Source organism: Aphelocoma coerulescens, chromosome 14 (assembly GCF_041296385.1).
Source record: "Aphelocoma coerulescens isolate FSJ_1873_10779 chromosome 14, UR_Acoe_1.0, whole genome shotgun sequence".
NCBI classification, from domain to species: Eukaryota; Metazoa; Chordata; class Aves; order Passeriformes; family Corvidae; genus Aphelocoma; species Aphelocoma coerulescens.
The window spans coordinates 5,510,148-5,533,032 of NC_091028.1; the positions used below are offsets into that span (position 1 = coordinate 5,510,148).

General features: G+C 40.2%; 1 long non-coding RNA gene across 10 annotated transcripts in view; it reads left to right on the forward strand.

Annotated features, from left to right (window-relative positions):
- Positions 1 to 22,885, forward strand: part of LOC138118549 (uncharacterized) — a 308,809-nt gene that overhangs the window by 157,180 nt on the left and 128,744 nt on the right. For 2 of the 10 annotated variants that reach the window (XR_011155201.1, XR_011155199.1), the window contains exon 6: positions 17,353 to 19,083. The exons of the other annotated variants lie outside the window; for them this stretch is intronic. This is a non-coding gene — a long non-coding RNA (uncharacterized lncRNA). Of the gene's footprint in view, positions 1 to 17,352; positions 19,084 to 22,885 lie in introns of those variants that run through there. 10 annotated transcript variants of the gene reach the window in all.

The following is a 22,885-nucleotide window of genomic DNA, read 5'->3' on the forward strand; positions in this document are numbered from 1 at the left end:
AATTAAGGAAATTCTGGTGATATGACCAAGGCAAAGTCACACAGTTAATTTTAACGAAACAAATAAATTTTGGTTTATTCCGTTTTTCCACCACACGGATACATACATGTCACCCTACTACTTCTGATACTCCAGTTGCTTTGGTTTTCCAGCAGCCCAGGGCATTGACTTATTCACAGAAGGAAGTGCAAAAGGAGGTGTGTGTTGCCTGGACCTCCCACAGCTGCATGAATAAGTAACTGTGCTGAAGCTCTTGCCTTAAAATTTGTAAGAGTTTCTTCCTTGGTGGTTCCCAAATTAGCTTGATGTTCAGGGAGGATGGCAAGTCTCAAACTCCTCAAGTTTCACCTCAGTACTAGCTGCTGGTTTTTAGATATGTCAGGTGCTATGGTACACTGGATGTCATCTTGATCTCTCAGAGGCCCTTTGGTCCCATTGCTTTATTCTGCACTACTCTCCTCCTTCCCCTTATGTTCAACAGGTGAAAAATGAGCATTTATGCCTTTTCACAAAACCAGCAAATACGTAGCCATGCCATTCCTGCGTAGCGTGTGACATTTCACGCAATGTTTTATCTCTGACCTTTCTTTTCTTACCCTTGGTTCAATTTCTTTCTGCCCTGGGCTTTGAGACAATGAAATTTAATTATGTCTCCTGTAAGGCCCTTTGGGGGCTTTAGCTCTTCATATGCATCTACACAAAAAAAAGGGACCTTAAGGTTTTTATTCAACAAGTGGCCTCTATCAAACTTCATTTCCTTTTTCTTCATGTTTCAGCAGAAATTTTAATTTTGTCTTAAGGGAGGGTTATGTAAGAATTCAGTATGAGTAAAAAATTATATCAAGTGAATTATTTATTTATTTACTACTTTTCAGGGAAGGATAATCTTGGGTTGCTGCTTATGGAACTCAGAAATCTCTGCCTAAAATTCAGATCACCTTTGAATCCTAAAGTGGAAATCTAACTTGCAGATACATTCCCAAAGACAGGGAGGTTCAGACAGATCTTTTAGGTTCCCTATTTAGAAATGAAATAGAAGGGGCTTCCAATGGTTTCCAGAGTTGTGGGAATGACTTGTCTGCTCATTTGGAAGTATCACCAGTGGCTTGCAAACAGTTCTTTCTTTGCGTTCATGAGCTGTGTTGCAGCCTGGTGTCCCACTTCAGGACTGAAAACTTAGAATGAGCAAGGAGCTATGAAATTAAAACAGCATATAACTGAGCCAATCTTAGGTAGTATCTCTGAGGTAATTAAGAATGGAGCAACACAGTGATCAAATCAAGGTTGCAATTAAAACTGAATCAACAGATCAATGGGTTCAAATGAGCAAATCATCATATTAATATAGCAGGTAATCAGGTAGAATTAAGTGGTTGACACTGGTGGGAATTTCTGTTAGTTTGAGACTTAAATTGCAGGGAGAGATGAGAACCTATTTTCTTTTAGTCTGAGATCTGATAGTAGTGATCACTGACCAGAGAAATAACCGCATGCATGATCTTCCTGTCACTACGTTTAGTCCCTTCTTTACCAAATCTTTGGGAATGTCCATCCCAGAGATCTTCCTCATGCCATAAACTTAGAAATAAACTTAGACTCAGAAATTGTTAGAGTCATACAGATAGTGCAGTAACACAAGACTTGTCTCCTTGGGTAAGAATAACAAGATCTTTTTACATTTTATTGTAATAAATTCTCCTCCTGGCTGATGTATCTTCCCGGACTCAGCTAGAATGTGGGCATTCTCTACAATTCTCCATAAATATTTTGCTATATAGGTTAATTTCAAGATTAACTCACATTCTTTTCACTGATATTAAATAACTACAAGCACAGGTTATAAACACAGAGGTATTTCATATGTGCCTGCTTAGTATGATAAAGTTGTTTTGCCTTTCCTATGTTAAGAGGGATGGCCTTTTGCAAAGACTGTGAAATTATTATGGGAAAATGAGATTGTTTTAACTTCAGCATGATCTGGGGAGTTGGGCTATGCTTCTCCAGTCAAAGTTGATGCCTACAAATCTTGCCATCTTAATTCAGAGACCAGATGCAACACAGGTCAATTTAATTTCATTACTGTCAAAAGGTCTTCTGAAAAGATTATAATGTTTGCAAGCCACTGCCTGCCACAAGGTGATGCCACAGGAGGAGAGTTCAGTGGGGACCACATGCTGGAGTGAAATTAATTAACCCTTGTCAGCAATGGAGAGTTAAAAGCAGGCCCATAACTCCTTCGATCGCTCACCAAAGGCAAAGTAATAACCAGTTTAAATTTCTTACCCTGTTAAGAATCAAACTGTAAAAAGTTAAATGAGTAGTTTGTTTAAAATTGGTGGACATTGTAGCAAAAAAAGGAAAGACTGAAAAAGTAAGAGTAGGCATATTTTTATATTCTCTTTTTATGGTAAGTGCTTACTAAGCTTAAGCTAACAGAAATGCAGCTGCAGCACTGGATTGCCCATGATATCTAATTTTCAAACAGACATAAATACTAGAGAACAACTTGTCATTTTAAAAGGGTAAACAGAAAAATCATATAAATTAAGTGACATTTAAGAAGTTCAGGGTTTATATCATAACCACCAGGGAAATCAGACCTAAGGAAGAAATGTTTCTTTAGAGCATTGATGTAATCAGACTTGGGAAAGAGATTTTTTTCCCCCTAAATGATTGTCCAAATAATTTAGAAGCATAATTTTGGACTCAGATTGTCACAAAGGATTAACTGTTACTTTTTAATTATGGACCCTGCACTTGGAATTCATTTTTAAGTTGATTGAAAATTAGTTCACTAAAGCGGTAAAAGGCTAAATGCAATCAAGTGCCTGTAAGAAGTAAAAAGCCCCACTGAGGCCCTGGTTTATTGAAAACAGAAGAAATAATGGCACAGAAGCAAAGATTTGGGGTCCTTCCCTAAGTGTTTGTAAGGCCAGCAGAGCCTGTGCTGGGAGAGAGCACTTTGATCACCTGCTGAGGTCCATCCAGCACATTTGCTATAAGGCTCAGTCTGTCAAATATTAATGCATATCTTTGCAAAAAAAAGACTGCCTCGCTCTGGAAAGGACCTTGAGGTGATGAGTTAAGAACCATGGTGTTGTCTGTGACTAACTGGGAAATATATTGAATTGTTCAAGGATGCTCAAGGCCAGGCTCTTCTTAGGCTGGTTGGGCTGGGACTCGACGAGAGAAAAGGGAGTTTTGCACTGAGCCTTTGAAAGAATGAGAGTAGCATGAGAGTCTACCCTGCAGTCATTTGGGTGCTAATTGCACCCTTGGTGAAAGGCAGCCTGAGAGGGGCATGGCCCTGTCCCCACGTGAGGTGGGGAAGATCCCGGGGTGCAGCCAGGCTGCTGCTCTCACTGGGGCCAGGTCAGGCCTGAGGACCCCTCGGGTCCCTGCTTAAAACACGCACCTGTCCTAGGGAATGACAACAAAACAGCTCTTGCTGTGGCTGCTCAGGCATCCTTGTGGCCAGTGGTGAGTGAGGGAGCAGCCGGGCACCCTCCAGCACAGCTCACTCCTGCAGCAGCTGCTCTCACACGGTGCAAGTGCTGCTTCCTTCTCAGTCTGCACTCGGATGCTGCTGTATCAATGAGCAGATGATGAGAAGAGCAAGCAAGGGGAAAGGTCACCTCCCACACTGTCACAGCACATCAAACAGCCAGCTGATATTTCCAACCCACACGTGCAGGAATTCGCCGCGCTTATCTCTGAACAGAGCTCCGTGCGCCAGGCAGCAGGCAGGGCCCGTCCTCGCTGCGCCATTTATCATGTTAGGAAATGACCTTTGGAGGATAGAGCTCCCAAACACCACAGCTGCTGGCCACAACTTTTCAGTCTGTGCAGCCACGAGCCAGCTGTAGTGCAGGGCTGTGCCAGCTTGCTCAGCCCAAACAGGACCAGGGCTCAACCTCGATCCAGCACATGACCCATCCTTTGCTGTATTATCCAATTAGTCAGAGTCATTAATTCATCTCTTTAAGGTCTTGTTCTAACAGGAGACAGTCTTATTGCCAAGATAATCCCTAACATTTTACAAACATAGCGTTATAGACAGTTCTGATGAAAGGCAACCTCAAGGGGGTTGGCTAATCCTCCCCTATCCTAGGGCAGGATCAGCAAGACATTTAAGCTTTTCATGAAAGATATTTATCTAACCCATCTTTAAAGAGAACCTGTAATTCTGGGGAGAGGGCTGGGTTATAAAACCTTTCCTTTATTCTGTCTTTCTGTACAGCTTCTTTTTTGTTTTGGTTGTTTTGTGGGGGGGGGCATTCGACTCATTTCATCCAGCAAATGTTTGGTTGCAGGTGGTAGAAAGAATACCTTTATACATTGCCTAGGAGTTAGTTATTCCTATATAACTTAATAAATTATTAGTCAGTGGCTTAGAGTTCTTTAAATAATAAACTTAGGCAATCTGTTGTAACATGCCCTGATGTATTAAGTGCTGTCTATATATATACACCATTCTGATCCATTTTATACATATAACATTTAATTGTTCACTTAGAAATCGTCACATCCACATTTAATAGAATCAGTGCTCAAATAAAAAAAAGTCTTTAACTTAAAGACTTTTCATTCAAAATTGTTTTCACTATTTTTTTTTTTTAATAAAAGTGAGAAGACATGCGTCTATTTTGGAGACTGCTGTCTGAAAACCAGGCTGCTCTTCTGCTTTTCTCAGAGGCATTTTACACACAGATTTTGTGCAGCAGCTATATCATGATGTTTGGGAAGTAGAGCTATGATCTTTTCTGGTCCTTGTTTGCTTTTTACCAGTGACATCTCTAACATAGTAGATTTGTAGCACTTTCATATACAAAATTATTATTATGTCAGCAGAGAAAGTGCAATTTTTCCTGCCCTAAAGGGTTTCATAAAATGTTATGCAAGTGTCTGTTGCAGATGGAGTTGGTAACACTGCTTACTTTTAAGGTAGTCCAGCATTTGGCATTTTCACTTGCCAAGTTTTAATTATTCAAACTAAAAGTTTTTATGCAAATATTTGCTTCAGGCTAGATATTTTAGAGAACTTTCAGGAAAAATAATTAATCTGCATCCAAGAGTACAGAAATCAGTGGAAAAGACGAGGTTAGCTTTTCCTCATGATAAACAAAATCTTTAAATGATTTAATTAGAAAGGTTTGCCTTCTCTTTGTTTAAAAATTGGGAGAGCAATTTGCTCTAACATCAGAGATCAGTCTTCTTCAGCTCCTTGAAAATCCAAGACAAGTTTCCAGACAGCCTCGGCCTGACCATGCTCTGTGGATGTGCTTGGGACAGTCACAGGACCCCAGGGAGCTCCTGCTCTTGGCCTTTGGGGGACTGTGCAGGACCATGGCCAGCTAACATCTGTTTGATTTGCAAGGGCAGCTCGAGGAGGTCACAGTCATCCACGTCTGCTTTCTGTCTGCCTAGCACGTATCCATAGGGCCAGAACTGTTCCTTCTTTGCTCCAGCCAACACTTCTGGTGGGGGGGAGCACTGTGGTTTATTCAGCATTGCCCAGGGGGCTCCTATGTGCTATTGCCAGGCTTCCAGGTGGCCCTGAGCTGTGTGTGATTGCCAGGGTTTGCTCTGGGTCTTAAACTGGGAGCCAGGAGTGTCATATCGTGTAAATCAGCAGTTGATATTTTGTTTACATATGTAGAAAAATAAAATTTAGAGTTACTTGAGAAATGTCCGGCCAGCTTATATTTGGCTGCTACACCTCTGAGCCACCTGACCAACACTCTGCAAGCAAGTGGCCCTAGCACCTTTAGCTGGGGTGAAGTCTCTTGGCATCAACTTGCAGAGGGCTCTGGAGAGGACAGGGTAGGGATATACAGACAAGCACTTGCAGTGGTGTTAAGCCTAGCCATGCTCATCTGGTTATTCTAATGTCGAAAATAAAATAAAAGCTCTCTGGATTCAGTCCAGAAAGTGTCTGTGTTGAGCCTGCTGCACCACCAGACTGCAGGGACTGCACAGGACTTAGCCTGGCAGCTGGAGGAAGCAAATGCAGAGACAATTATGGTGTTAAGCACTGACCCAGAGCACAGGGAGACAGTGAAACCCCCCCACTTGGAGCACTTGATCCCTTGTGATGATAACAGTCTGCTTATTGTTGCCAGACGTCTCATCACAGCCAGAGGTAGAAGTCTGTGCTATGTACCCAGGTCTCTGAGACTCCAGCTTGAGGAGTCCTTCTCGCTTGATAGAATGCTGTGATCAGGTATTTCTTGAGACTCAGGACTATTTTCTCATTACAGATGGATACACAAACAACCTCGCTCAGGTTGGAAAAGGAACCAGCTACCTGGTGCCTCCAAAGTTGTGCATGCTGGACTGTACAACCTTAATAACCTTCTGAATTATTTATTTCTCAGAACCTCATATAGGTCTCAACTTTTGTATCAAATTGGAACCATAGGGGAAACCTAGGCAGTAGGACATAGTGGCAATTATCCCCAGTGCTGCTCAACTCTGGTGGTTTACATAACCAGGATTATACTCACTGATGCTGCTTTAGAGGAATTTTTCCCCAGCCTTTTGTTGCACTATTATGCAAAAACACCTTCTCCAAATCCAGGTGCTTGGTGCTGACATATGGTGAACCCCTGGCCCATTTCTAGCATGGCCTCAGGCATCTGGGCCCAATTCAGCCCAAATTTATTGTCATTAGACAAAGGGCAGTCTAATTATCAATTAACAGCAATTGTGACAGAGTAGCAATGTGTAAGTTTTTCTACTCAAAGGGCGATACCAGCGGATTTGGAGTGGAAGACACTATATCCGTTTTCTTCTTAAACTTGAAAACCAAAAGCAATTACTTTGTAAATCATTGCACATCATTGTACAAATCCTTTTTTTAAAAGGAAATCATGCTGAGAATACTGTTAAAAAGTTGAGCTCACTGGTGCTGGTTTGACATGCAGGAATTTGACTCCTTGGGAGTCTGGAAGCTGGCACCAGAGCATATGTCTATATAGCTGAAGGATGGGTTTTAGAGGTTTGCTGCTGCTGGGTTAAAAATCCCCAAAATTAACAATATTTTTTTGTTATCCTTCTGTTGCACCCAAAGTGGCTCTGTTTAGAGCTAAGAGAAGGAGTTTTCAAGGATTAAGTGTTTATGTGGAGGGGGTTTCTGGAACTAAGTTCCGAATCAGAGTATGTCTGGTTCTCACAAAGCAAAATTAAATGGATTACTTTAAGTAAATAGGCTTTCAATTTAACTCGGGAAGACTGTGCGATTTGGGTAAACAATTACAGGGTGGGGCTGTTTTTTTCTTTCAAAAGAAGGTCTGTCTTGTACTATTAAAATCCAGGAAGCACTTTCCTTACTGAAGCAGTACCTTCCAGAATGTGGGACAGGCTTCGTGCTGCACGGGGTGATAAAGCAAGGAGTTTAGTTTCGATCTACCTGTCTCCACAGGGTAATGTGTGTTAGTGTGTGTAATGACTGCAGGGACTGGGTAGATGTGTGATAGAACACACAGCACTGTGCTGTTATCTTGTTTTAATTACATGCAACATTTTTCTTCGGAATGAAGAAAACAATCGAGACAATAATCCGTGAGCAAGCAGATATGTGGATGCAAAAGAGATGCCTACAGTATTCCTCTGTTGGTAGTACCAAGAAGAAAGGTCATGAAAAGCCCCATAAATAGCCTCTATTACCCAGAAAGCAAGCCTTGGTAAGTGTCTGACAGAGAGATCCCCAGCTCCCAGCAGCCATTAAAGCAGACTTTCACTTTCAGACATTAGAACATAAAGCTCCTTAATGAAGGGAAGATGTTTTTAGTCAAATTGTTTTCCTTTAATATTTGTTTTCTCCACTTGAACAAAATGTATATGACAAATTACTGGCTAAGCTTACAAGAAAGATCATTGTTAAAATGGACAGTTTGAATCAATTTTTTTAACAAAATTCCCATTACTCTATTTAAATGGAAACAATCCAGACATCATTAAAATAAAGCAGGATTCCTTCAGGGAGAAATTATTTCTGGTTTGATTTCTGTCAAAATGACTTTGACTTTCAGAATACTTTTACAAAATGTTTTCCTCAGGCTTTGTCTTTGTGAAGGGTTTTTAAACAAAGGAACTATTTGCCACTAAACAGAAATAATCTGATAAAAGATTTAATTCAAATTAAATGTGCTGATTTTTTAATGGAAAAGGTTCTTTATTATTTTATTTTGTTTTAAGACATGTCACCTAATCAGCACATAAATCTTCATAGAATTCATCTGACAACCTCATTAATTTCCTGTGAATATTGCAGTGCGAAGAAAAGACCATAATTTCATGGAGGCAATTTATTCTAAAATCAGGTGCCTCATATTTTTATTTCTATGAGTTTGTGTTTTAATGAAGCTAATCTGAGTCATAAACACATCTTGTGGCCACAAGATGGTTGTATTCTGGTTCTGGAGAAGGCCTGATCCTGCTCTCACTGACACTTCTGTAAACCAGGGTTAACTCCAGTGAGGGCACGGGCAGGTATGAACAAAGGTAACCTGGATGGAACAGACCTCACGGGGCTTTAAGAGCTGCATTTATGTCACCTTGTAGCAAAAGCAGTGTAAAGGACCCCAAATATTAATGTGGAACAATGTGTCTGGTCATGCCGTGGTGTTAGAGCAGCAAAAACTTAAACTGATGCAACCTTGAGTCAGGTTTCCTATGGATACCAAATCTCCTGCTTTTCCCCAGCCTCTCCCACTTAATTTCAAGTTCATTCTTTCAAACTCCATCCAGTACCTGGAAAAGGTGAATTTTCTGTAGAAAAGCACGTTATCTAGGGACTTATTTTCAGTGCCTCATTCACTTAAATTTATGTAACTGAAACTGAATTTTTCCAGTTATATGAATTGAAGCTTTTTTTCCCTCATTTATTCTTATTTTGTTATGCTTTTGTGCTTCAGTTGGTTGTGTCTAGGAGTAAACAAAGCAACAAGGAGCAGATGTTTTTGTTGTCTCCCCAGCTTCTGTGGGTGAGAATGTGACAGAGGAGGGGGATGAGGCTCTCCTACTACCATTCTGAGCCCAGGATAGCACCATAGCAGCATCAACTGTGAAGATTCTATGGCTTCTTCTTGTCTATTCTTTTCTGTCCCACAGTGGAAGTGATAATGTTCTGAGCTGTAGCTCTCTAGAATTTGGGCAAATCATCTGTACAACGTCAGTGTTCTGTAATGGGCTTGATGATGAAGGTACTTATATAACACATATAATATTGTTGTCATAAGTAGAAGATGGGATATTGATAAAGCAGAGGAATTTGATGTACATTGATATAAGTTACCAAGCACAGGCTATGGAAAAACCCCAGGCTGCTACCAGCAGTGAACTAAGACTTCAGCAAAGCATAGTTTATCCCACATCCCTCTAACTTTTGTGTCTTCTTCAAAATCCTGCCCACTTTTCAATGGTGTCGTTATCTTAATGCTGTTTAAAAGCTTGGTGGTCACAAGCTCTCTGCAACCACTGAAAATAATGAGATACAACATCAGAGAAAAAACGGAACAATTTGCGTGCAAGTAACCTGAGCTCCAAGCAAATGAAAATAGAGCCTGATTCATTGTCAGAAAGTTTCAGAAACTTGGCATGCAGAGTTTACGGAAAACATCTTTCAGACATGATTTTGAAAATCGCTAATATTTGAAACCAGCTGGTGTAACAAGGTTACTGAGGTGAGGAGAGAACTGCTGCCTGGAGGACATGTATTAGAGAGATCAGAAGATGTTGCAGGCAAGTTTCAATATCAGTAGCTATTTTTTACAGTAATTTCATTGCAACATTGACCACTGAGAGCAACCACTCGTCATTTAACCAGTTCTTCAACTTCTTTTCCCCCCACTTTTAATCTTCTTGTGGAGGCAGCTGAATAATACCTTTTTCAAGGTAAGTGTCTGATGTGTTACATCAATCACTAGAATTTCTTCTAAGATCCACATTATACTTTAAACCTTGACCTTAACAGCCATATCAGCATAATAATTTTTAGGTATCTGAAGGATTTAATACTTGATCACGAGAGAAGTTGTTGGGGGCTCCTTTTATGACCCATGGCAGGTAGGAATGTGATTCTGTTGTTCCTCTTTGCATTATCCTCCATCACCAAGAATTTAAAGGCAAATAGCTGAGCTGCATGGGTGCAATCTTACCTGTATGGCAGTGCCTTATTAAGAAATAATAACCAGATCAGGTGAATAGCAGGTAAGCTTTTTTTGGAGAAAGGTGTTTGGTTTCCAGGCCAAGTACAGCATGGAGAGCAGCAATAAAAATGTCACCTCCCTGCACTTAGTGAGAGAGAGCTCTCTTTAGCAAGTTACAATATTCCAGGCTTCAAAGTTGTTGGGTGTTTTTTTGAGACTTGAAAAGTGTAATGATGACTTTTTTTTCTTAATGGTGGTTTCTGTAACATGAGACATTAAGTAGATGGTGATCTATGGAACCTACAGAGCATCTTTCAGGTCTTGATGAGCTTTGATCCTAGAGATTTCTTTAACCACACCCATTGTCCTGACACTCTTGTGAAGATGTCTTGCTTTGCAACCATTTTTGAATGTGCAGAGTCAATTAATTTACAGAGCTGTTTGGTAATGACAAATTAGTCCTGTTTCCATTAGGAGACATCAGAATTCTTTCAATATTTGTGAAGTTTTTATGACTGTATTTTGGGAGTTGGGAAAGGTCTCCAAAAGCTGCCATATTTAACCAAGACATTTTACAAAAAAAAAAGGAATTATTTAAAAAAAAACTGGTAAAGTACCATTTTCACTTTCCCCGTCCCAGGGAAAGGAGATATTGTTTCATCGTATTTAGTGCTGAAGACATGCAGCTGTAGCTGTAGTAAGCATGGTTCAGTGACAGGGACTGCCAGCTTGGCCTCTGTCATGCCAGGCCAAGACTCTCTGGTTTCAAGCTGGTTCTACCGAAATGAAATAGTTTTGGTGTGAGCAGGCTGCAAAATGTGGGTCAAGGCTTTCTCCTGCATTCAGTGGGCATCTTTCATCAGCACTGGGGAGACATGCTGTGATCATATTCTAGCAATTGTGATAAATGAATTTGTTTGCAATATTTATACTGCTCTGTGAGGAACAGAGTTCTCAGTGAAAATGGTCCTGTTTGGTTGCAGGTTAAAATGAATATGTGAGAGGTTGTTAATTCTGGCCTTTGCAGGTTACTAGTTTAGAAATTAATTCTGAAAGTACCACTCAGCTTGACCTAGTCAGGCCACGGGGGTTTTTTATTTTCTGTGAAAGCTCTGGAGTTAGCCCACAGTGTTACAGTAGGGTTCAAAATGGATGTTTGAGTAGGGATTTCCATAGCATAAAATGATTCTATCAAAGCATGTATGGATATGCACTGCATGTGCTTTATAAAAGGAAATGCTTTTCTGTTATTATAATCCCCTCTGCTCCTCCTAGCAAATATTCATTTCACTTGTAGGCTGATCCATTTCCATAAAGCTTCTCTGTCCTTAACAATCACGTCATGTGACTGTCAGAGTGCCCTGGCTGTGATGAGGCATGGTTTTCCTGGGCTTTATCCTGTCACAACCATAGTAAAGCATTAGACATGAAGAAGCAGATGAGTTGTGAAAAGCAGAAAACCTTTGGTGCAGCTTTCTGATCTTAGATTTCAATTAGGAAAATTAGGAAGTGTATTTAGAATGGCATTATTTCTGCACTGGACAAATGCTATTTTTGTGCTCTAAGACCCTGGGAGGAGTGGAGTGTTCAACAACACAAACTATTTGATCAAAGGTAATTTGAGAGAGGGATTGATTTGTTTTCACATGCATTTTATAATCAAACTGAATCCTAATTATTCTTTCTATTGACTGCTCCATGGATGCCTTGAGCTGTGTGCAGTACAGCACACTTGGTTCACGCAACTCCTTTATGATCATTTGTACAAAGTAATTGCCTTTGTGACCAAGCTGAGAGCGGGGAGACATTTGGTATGAGCTTTATCTCAGCATGCTCCCAGACTGTGTTGGAAACCACAGGATTCCTCTATGCATTCAATAAATACCACGTCATCCATCCATCAGCTGAATTACAGTGCCCTGCACAGGCTGAAGCAGTCAGCTGACCTGTTTATCTTCTCCCCCCCACCCACCAGCTCTATTCACTGCAACCAGAGTTATAGAGGGGAAAAAAAAAAAAAGCCATTAATAGAAGAGAGGCAGAAGATGATGAATTAAGGGAGCCTCCATTAATTTTTCATTTTGACAGATTATCGTCTGTCAAAAGGCAGAGGAGATGTTCCTCGTACACAGAGCTGGGGAGCTCGCTCTTTGTAACACAGACTTATGTTTTTCGCATGAATTAGGTAGTGGGCACCAAAAGGATGAAAAATTCATGGCAATCTATAATTTACATGCTAGAAGATAAATAATGAACTAAATCCTGTCATTAAATTGGTCTTTCGTTTTTTCTTAATCCCCAGGGTGATGAATCTGATTCTGCAACAACATTTAGTATAAATTGATTTTTTTTTTTTTTTTAGTGGGGGGCAAAGCTGTTTAAAATACTTTGTTATAAATAGCTTGAACAGCACAGTACATTGCCTTAGGCTGAATGATATGCCAGCCTATTAATGTAATAGTACATTAAGATTGACGTTAATTAATGTCAATATTAACATCACCTTTCTAAACCACATTGAGCTACAAAAAGAAGTCATAAATATTGTAGAGTTTGGTTTAATTAACTTTGAGTTTTGTTAAAAAATAAAGAAAAGCCTGACATATTGGGAAACTTCTGTTATTCAAATGGTATTAAAATGGATAAATGGGCGTTAGGATAAATGGGGGCTTTCCACATCACTTAATGTATGTCAAGGGACATGACCTCCTTTCAAACAAGTGTGTTTTTTTCAGCTAAGACATTAGGGAAAGTGAGGTTTCACTGTGTATAATAAATAATAGAATTACAAGCCTCAACAGAACATCTGAACAATTTGAATTGTGTTGTAGGGTGGTTACTGAGTGCTGGTGGATCTGTTCAACTCCCTTTGTGTGCTGCTCATAGAAAGGAAAAAGCCACATCTCCTGCTATATGGATCTTACAAATTAGTTTCTCTTTTTTTTTCTTTTTTTAAACTCTTTCTTCCTTTTTTCTAGAATGCAAATACCTCTTTAAAAAAGTAATACTGTTTGTGTTGGTGTCCACAGATACACACACACCTAGGTATGGAACATAAGCCCAGTGAAGCTCAGTTGCTTTCTATGGTCTTGTCTGACCTGATATTCACAGAGCCATGCAGAGCTCTCCTCAGGAACTGCACTGTTTCTCTAGAGCAGTTTTTCTTGCAGATAACAACAGCCTTGATCTCCAGTTCCCAAATGCTCAGAGTGGCTTGACCACCAGGGCAGGCTGGATCCCTGCTGGAGTCAGTGGGGCTGCCAGCAGCGGCAAGGCGTTACTTGGGTCTGCGTCCCCCTCTACAGTATTGAGAATAGTGGGATTCTCATCCCACTGACCTGCACTTTGAGGGAGAACACCCCTACAGGATGATGCCTGTTTCAGATGGTTCCCTTGTCCCTGTGATAACTCAGACACAGAGCTGCAAGAGCAGTGAACACAAGGCCACATTATCCCGTTCAAAAGTCCCAAAGGAATTAATCGAAGTGGGGCAAATCCTGGTGGCTGCTGAGTCCACAGCCATGGTGTCCCCAGTCTGTCACCCTGTGTTCATCCCTGGGGACTGTCACATGCTGTGCAATGCAGCTGAGCTCTGCAGAGAGCTAATGTGCCATGGTGCTTTTTAACTGGTGTCTGCAGACGTTCTCTTGGCTTCTGGCTGGCAGGAAGTGCCTCGTAATGAGTTGCCATAAAGCCAAGCTAATGACAGACTGATTTAATGCAAGTTCATACCATTAATTTCTAGGGACTGGTAAATTGAATGAGGTTCCTGAAGAGTATTACAAAAATGTTTCAGTTAATTCTAGCCATTATCTGGAGTAATGAGCAGTAGCTGCTGTGCATGGCCCCCTCCCCATCATGCAAGGTTTGGGATGCTCTACCTGGGACCAGCAGGATTTCTCTGTGCAGCTCCTGAGACCTGCCTGGTGTCACCGAGCTGGGGATGTTGTGCCACACCAGCCCATTTTCCCGTGTAGAGGTGCCAGCAGTTCTTGATGTCCCAGGTGTTGAGCAGAGGCTCTGTGGGGAACATCTGGCTGCCAGGGAGCTAGGAGCTGCCAAAACAGCTGCTCCCTTTTTCTCTCAAGGACAGTGGAGACAACCTAGTCCAAATCATCCTGTGGATCACATTTCACTTCTGGGTGTTCATATAGTCCCAGAACTTGAAATTTCCAGTTCTTTTACGTACTTAGTCTTGCAGAAAACTGGAACAAGAAGTAAAATTGTCAAAAGCACTTAATTTCCAGAAGGGTCTGAACCTGGCAGTGGATCTCAGGCTTGTAAATTATTCTTGTGGCACTGTCACTAACTGCTTAGAAAACCACTCAGAACATTGGATTTTGGGTTTGTTCATAATGGTTATTTCCACTGTCATGTAATGATCAGTCAAGCTACTTTGTGTCAGCCTGATGTTTACTGACCAGGTATCTGCTGGCTTTTTGGGGATTTATTGAGAGGAAAGTGTTTCTTTTGTATGTTCCTGTAGTCACCAAATAGACTGGGTACTAAACACTGCATTTCCCCTGCATCCAGCACCAAACCTTTCCCCAAGAATTTGGGAGACCATGTGCTGGGGCTCCACATCTGTCCACTGCCAGCCGTGGAGTTGTTGCCAGAGGCCTTTGGGGCTGCAGAGAGAAGGTTCCAGCAAGTGCCCCCTTCAGCCCAGCCCAGCTGATGTCAGAGCAGGACCTTTTGGATGGAAGCCAGCCCCATTTTTTTTGTTGTGTTGAGCCCATCTCGACACCATGGCTTCCCATGTTCCAAAATCCTCTGGAAGCTAGGCCAGAGGGGATGTTTTGCTAGTTTGCTCCAGCAGAGGATCTAACCAAGCTCTGTATGTGCTGCAGCAGGCTCCTTGCTCTGATTAACAATGCCAGTCATGGCACCATGACGGAACAAGGCAGGTAGAACCTCTCCTCATCGAACAGGGTGTTCTTTAGCTTGTGCTGTCTGTGCTCTTGGGACAAAGAGAGTCTGAATTTCATCCTGAGTAAAGCAGAAAGATTTTTTTCCAGCCATTGGCGTGCTCCTGGCCAGGAGGAGGCCATGTGATATATTTTTAACACATCTGGGCTTTACAGCTTATTTTCTGTAAGAAATGTGTGGGAAATATTGGTGGGCTTTCAGTGCGGATTATGCTTTTGTAGCTGTCCAAATTATCTTGGCCTATTTAAACACGTTTAATGCTATTTTGGGCTAGTTGGTATTCACATTGCTCACTGCTTTAAATGTAGCCTTGGGGGCCCTGCGGGCTGGAGCTAGAAATGAGGTTCTCCCTGTGGAAGCCCTGTGGAGTCATATGGTAGATAATGGGATTGATCCAATTTCCATTGAAGTCTGTGGTGGCAGGATTGAGTCCAGAAGTTGATTAAAATTTTGTGCTTGCTCATGAGACTTGGTATGCAATCAATAAGTAGAATGACATGAAATATCAGAAGAAAATTTATGCTACACTTTTTGTGAAAAAAAAAGTGTACATCTTTCCAGGACAGCCTCACTGTCCTGTGTATATTCATTGCTTTAGAACCTTTATAAGCACCGCATTTAAAACTTATTGATTGATAGATATTTTCTCCTGACTCTCTTTAGAGTCAAATCTATTTGTCACATGGGGTCTATATTTAGATTTCACAGGGTAATGGGCAGTTGATGTGGAAGGCAACATCCAGAGCTTTCTCCTTGAATCTGAAAGCAGTGCTACAGTTCAGATCTTTAAAGCTTTTGAAATGTGTCAAACTAATATCTCTTTTGTTCTGGCCCCTCTTGTTGCCTGCTCTTTTCCCAGTGTTGAACACAGCGAGTCTGAGACATTGTCCTACTATAAATGTACTTTGGGTTTATCTTATTTTCTAAATGCACACTGAATATTAATGTCTGTGGAAATTAATCATTTTTTCCATTTGATCTTCCTTTTATAGCATTGACTTTTCTTCATTAATTTTATTAAGAGCCTTGAAAAATCAAGTACTTTAGATACTGGCTTCTTTAATTTTTGTCATTTTTTGGGAGGTCCTTACAATTATAGCAAAAGGATTTTTACAGGGTTCCTCAGGGTTTTGATAATCTTCATAACTTTTCAAAGTTGGAGTGAACCAAAGTCACCTTAGTAAGGCAGGATTAGTTCTAACCATGTCTTGGCTAACTGTAGGAAAAGGAAAAAAATAACTTGTTCCAACGCTTACTGTGCTTAATTTCTTGTAGTAGAGATCAGTTTGAAGTACTTCATAAGGTTTATGAACTTGCTAAGCAAATTTGATTGCTCGTTTGAAAAGTTTTCACTGAATCCAGAATCTAGAAAAGGTTAAAAAGAATACTCCAGAAGGACATTTCCCTTTTTTTTAACTGGGAAGGCATATTTTCTGAATGATAGTGTATGATCAAATACACTGGCTAGTGTTTTGACATGCATTTTTGCTTAGTCCTATATGAAAAATAATTTCCCTTTTATTGTTCCTTAAATCAAGCATGTAACGTGTTACATACGTTCTTAGTAAAAAGAATTGTAAGGTTTAGTAAAAATTGAAAAGTAGGGATTCCATTTCTAGTTTTACTCAGTTAGCTGGGAGACTTGGCTATAAGATTGAGATATATGGTGGTAAGGCTTGAGGAGTTTTTTCCATACAACATGGATAGGTCATAATTTTCTCATCTTGAGAAGAATGAAATTGGATATAATTTTGAATATTGAGTAAATTCACTCCTTTATAGCATCAGTGAATAATGTTTTCAGCAGTTTATTCTGGGTTTACATCTAATATATCCACTGTTGGATTTGATGGGGCTCTTTGATGGGAATGTAGTTAAGCCAAACTGATTGCTTCTGGAAATTTCAACCTTGTACATTCTTAGGAAATATTTAAATAAATCAGACCAAAGTCTTACCCTGTGCCTCTCAAAGAAAACCGCTACATGTAGGGACAGATTTCAGCTCTCCATACAATGTCACTGTTTGTAACACAAGAGGATCTTGGAACCAAGCCACAGATCAGTTCTCCTCTGTGCTACTGCAGTGCAAAGACAGGAGAAAAAAGAAGAGAAAATAAAGAAAACCCTGTTTGCAGAAAGTGGCTGCTATTTGTAACAAGACTTGATATAAAGGAAAATAACACAGAGAGAAAATTTCAAGATGAAAACAAGACCTGATGTTAATTAAATGAGTGACAATGAACATAATCAACTATTGTTTCTGTACTGACAGGACAGGCATTTTGTACTGTGGAAGCAGCAAGAACAGCTAATGTTGAGTACAATGGAGTGATGCACGTCCACACTGACTCTTAGAAAGGAAAGAACAAAGTTGGCAAAGATCAAACCGATCGTGTTTCCATTTTAATGTTGTAATACCTGTCACTGCCAGTCGTAAATGACTGCTGCTTCAAAGATATCCAGCCTTGCTGTGAGTACCAAGATGAATATTCATATTGCTTAGCACAGGAGGAAAAAATTATTGAAGAACTTTGGAAAGACAATGTGAAGCTGACGAAAAATGCACCCGTAATCAGCACAAGTTTTAGAACTCTCATGCAGAATGGTGTGAAGCAAGGGAGTTGTTTATCATTTTGGAAGTAAAACTGCACAAAACCTTTGGGGTTTGCTTGATGGATACCCTACAGGACACTTGGAGGCTTTTGGGACACTCCATTAACTTTGCATCCTGAAATTTCCTTGGGAGCATATTTTCTCCTAATCATAAACTAATTTTAATCTATTGAAGGACAACAAATATGACCAGCATGGCCATTTGGAAAAAAACTCATGGAAAAATGCATTAAAATGAAATGTGGTCATGACAGATGACTAAGCATTTCACTTGCTGAAAACCAGAAAAATTTAAGCTACTGCAAAAGAGAACAATGAAATCTGTCTCACAGGAAATGGAGCTTTGTGAAGCTTTATGGCAATGAGACATCTTTCTCTGCTTTTGTTGCAATGCAGTGAAGATAGCTTGAGATTTTTTTTAACGTCTATATGGCACACATCTGTTAACACTAATGACATCTGCACCCAAGACATGGCCGTGTAATAACAGGTTCAGTACCATTGTTAACAAAGGGCATCTGCCTAGAGCCAGAAGCCAGAAATAATTTTTTGTTTATAAATTCTAATTCTTTATGGCCCCAAATGTTGTTTTGTTCAAAATCCTTATTATAATGATGAACATCTGGGGGAACAAAGGATTTCTTAGTTAGCTGTTTACAGTACTTTTTTTTTCTTCCCTGATTTAAATCCATAAGTTTAGGATCCAGTCCTGTTCCCATGCCATAAACCATTCTGTCTATCACAAAAATGTAGCAATAAGGCCCACGTTGTGTTGTTTATAGCATCTCTTACTCTTGGGACTCATCTTTGCTTGACAGATCCTCCTCTGCCTGTTAGAGTATCTACAGACTTCTCTGCTAAAGAGTTGTGACTTCCATGGGATTATTTGTAGTATAGGGAATGGAAACTGCAAAGAAATAACTTTTAAAAGAAACCACTATTGTTGAGCTGATTTGTTCTTCGAGGATTCCTTTTAACTGGGGAAATCCATCTTGGAGATGGTTCATGCTGCTTGGGCATGACATTCTCACCTTGATTTTGAAGAACAGCCTTTGTTTCATGGAAAGACCAGGAAGACCCAACAGATAAAAACTGCTCCACAGAAGTATTTTTGAATTCTGTTTATCTGGGATGTAATGTGTTAAATTCTGTTTATCTTGTGCTAAAACTCCCACATCCTTATCCATGCAAGAACTGTCAAAATATACTATTTTAAAAGAAAATTTTGAGGGTGGATAGGAATTCCACATGAAATTCTGTTTTAAAATATTGTTAAACACACTGAAATAATTATCTTGCAGAGGAGAAAGAGTCTCAAAATTATTCTACAATTAGCATATTCAGTCTTGCATATAAATGATTTACTTAAGTGTCAACCTGCAGACTAATATAGATATATTTCAGTCAAGAAGAAGGGCAAGGAATCTTTATCACACTGCTATGAATCTGGACCCTAAAAGAGTTTGGAAAAACAGACAGCAATTAATTTTGGCCTTCAAGGATTATCAGAAGGCTTCACATAAATTAAGAAGAATGCTGTGGAAGTTAAGAAGGTAGGCAACCACAGTTCTGGAATACCAATGACTGTCCTTGTTTGTTATAAAATAAAAGGCTCAGTTATAAGAGGAGAACAATGCATTTCTGTAAGGATATGAAGCTGAGCATTTGCCATTACTCTTAATTTGCTCATAATAGAAGCAGAAGACATCTTCCTTTGTCTTTTGAAAAGAAATACTCTAACATGGAGAATAACTTTTTTGCTGGTCAGTAGCAAAAACACACTGCTGTGGTATTAAAAACCACTAGAACAACACAGACTTTTTCAGGCATTTGATAATTCAAGAGGAAAAAATGAAAAAAAGTACGTGGCTTTAAATAACACCAAGTGCATTTTTTCAGGTATATTCCAGAAAAACACCGCTGAAATATTTTTCATTATAATTGAACAGAGATCCAGATGTAAGCATACTGACATCATACTCTGATTTTGAGTGCTTGCACCATATTATTGGTTTTGGCTTCACACAGAGACTTGACTCCCAGATGAACCTTAGGATAATGCTGATAAAATTACTTGCCCACTTCATGTGTTGGGAAATCTTCAACAAGAAACCATAGTTGAGACAAGTACGAATCCAGTCTTCCAGGTTCTGTATTTCTGTTTTGTCTTGATCAGACTTCCTTCAAATAGGGAAAACTGGCATTACTGCACACACCAAAAAAATGAAAGAACTGGATAAAGACCAGTCAGGTACACTGTGGATGTCAATTATCTGGTTGTATGTGAACTCTTAAGGGCCACTGAATTATCATCCAGATTTGGTCTTAAAATTAGTATTAACAATAACACCTTTACATTGTGGAGTTGAGCTATTACTGTAAAGAACTATTTTTGGTTTGGATTATTTATTTAAGTCTGAATCTTATATTCTCACAACTCTACATTCCCCTTGGGGTATTGTTATTTTTGCTAAATGAAGAAGAAACAACGTTTCCAACAAGAACATTTCATGACAATAAAGTTCTTTCTTTATGGTGAATTAAACTGCTAAGTGTTCCTTTTATGTTCTGATCTCAACGTTACAGAGCAGCACAATTCCAAAAGTTAAGGAGCCGAGCTGTGTAGGTTTTGTGCACCATACTGCTACTAAAACTATTAAATTATCCAAATCATTTTTCAGAGGAGCAATGACCACCCAATTCAGCCTCCTGTTACAGAACCCCACTGGTTTCAGTGGTGTGAGTAAGGAGGGAACTTGATGCTCCATTCCAGCCCTGGCACTAAAACAAGCACCCTGAGCAGATGCAGAGGGAGAGGGATAAGGGTGAAAAAGGAGGCAGATCTTGTTGTCATCACTCTTGGAGTCAGATTCATTCCTCCTACAACTGCAAATGGTGTCAGAAAACTTTCTGTTCTTCTCTAGTGTATAAGTTCTCAGTAAAACATACCCCACTGAAGCCTTATAGAACAGGCTGTAGGAGGGCAGGCTGGAATTCCAGCAACAGTCCAGCTCAGTGCCAGACGAAAAGTCAGAAATAAGGCTAACACTTCCTGGAATATTCTCCTCCTTGCTTCTGGCTAATGTTTTCCTTTGTTTTTACAAATTGTTGTGACTTTTTCTTCCAGTAATTTCTCCAGCTGATATTTGAACTCATATATATAATCACTATCCTAGAAGATTTACATATTCTGGGGAGTAATGCCTCTTTTTGTTCTCTAAAACTTGCCTTTTTGTTATTGCTGTCCCTCCCTCCTGCAGCAGAATAGAGATGGAGCAGCTGTTGGTTTCCTTTGTTAGCTCTTTCTCTGTGCTAGTCATGATTTTATAGACTTCTGTCATCTCCCTTCACCCTTCCGCAGGATCGTCGCAGTCAGGCTGTGTGACAGTTCTTTGTGTGGAAGCTGTACTTTTGAAAACATTTGGTATATTCTTTGTCTGTTTCTACCAAATTCTTTTGGGGATGTGACTGAGAACTGGGCTGTCACTTTCACCAAACCAGTTTCTCACTATTTGAGGTCTGTTTCTCGGCGATGAACAGTGCAGAACCTGTTTCTGTGTATGCAGATGGGAGCAGTTTTTCCTGTACACACTGTGTTATGTGTATCAGTATAGGAGTTGATTTGCCTTTCAGTATCACAAGAGCCTCCTGCACCTCTTCACAGCTGACTTCCAGCTTCCCTGGAAAAAATAATTTTACCTTGAAAAACTTGATATCCTGAGAAAACTTTGTCAGCTCACTGTTGGTGCCCTTTGGGAGCTCTGTTTTGGGCAGGCTTGGTTTGGATACCTGGGGATCCCCCAGGGATGTCCTGTGCTGGGAAAGCTGCCCTGCTTTTGGCCCCTATCTCTCAACCACCCCTTTATCTGTGAGACACCATTCCCTTGCGTCCCATGACAGCACAGCTTCTTTAAAAGCCTTTGATGAGGAATCAGTCAGATACCTTTTGGAAATACAAATAGACTATATCAGCTCAAACTCCCTTCCCCCTGTGCTTTTTGTTTTCTTCAAAGAACTCTTAGCAAGGAGCTTTGGGCAGCAGGAGCTTTGAGGCTCATGGCAAAAGCTGTGTTGACTTCTCCACAAAATAGTCATATTCATTCATTTATCCAGTAATTCTGTTCTTTATTATAATTTATGCTTATTTGCCCAAGAAGATGTTTTTTGGGGGGTTGAGGTTTTTGTTAATTTGGGTTTTGTTTTTTTTCTTTTTGCTTCAGTTTTACTTACCAAATTAGGATTTGGCATCTGTCTCAGACTGCCATAGGTAACTTTCAAATTAAACAGTGCAGGGAAGATAAATCCTCAGTGATGTGCCCCGAATTAGAGAGATAAAAAGGAGCCATACCTGGAGAGACAGGGTGGTGTTTGTGATGTGCCAAAAGGATTAAAGCACTTTACAGCACTGGCTGTGCCACACAGAGACCTTCCTGCTGTGTCTGCCCCAGGGATCCATGGCTGTGTAACTGCACAGGTGGGTCAAAGTCTTTTTTTAAAGAGCTCCATATTTTCCTGCTTTGTCGTACGTGCATCCAGTGTAAATCCATGTGGGTCTAACCCATGTTCGTGCCTACAGATATCAGGATTGCATAGGAATAGGCAAGACTGTAAGATAAGGCAGGTAAGGAATCAGTGCCAGCAATTGCACTGTGAACAGTAAGGTGGTGGAAATCAGAGTGGTTTTTGGAAGAAAGATCTTGGATGGCGTAATTCTGCAGCTGTGCAGTTGGGAAATAAAGATAGTCAGGTTTTCTAAGAACAGTTTTAGTTTTATAGAAATGGTAGCATATTTCTGTCTTCATAGAAGACAGACAGTTTCAAAAGTACTTTAATATGACCAGTTAAAAGTTAGATGTGGAAATTATCTTATAACCATTTAAAGAGTAGAGAGAACCAATGAGGAGTGGGTGATACAGAGTCTGTCCCTGAGTCTTCCTTACCTGCCTCTAAAACCACTGAAACAGTGAAATTACACTTGAAGCTTCTGAAAGACTCTTTGAAACTTATGATTACAGTAATCCATAAGTATGACCTGAATTCACCATTTCCAGAGGCAGCTCTGTGCTCCCCACTGGAATCCCCACTCCCATTCCAACAGCCAGCAGGGAGGTTTGGTGTTTCAAACCAGCTCCAGATGATTTAGTTCTGCCAAATACAAACTTGATGCCCTAAATTAATTTCCTCTTTCTCAA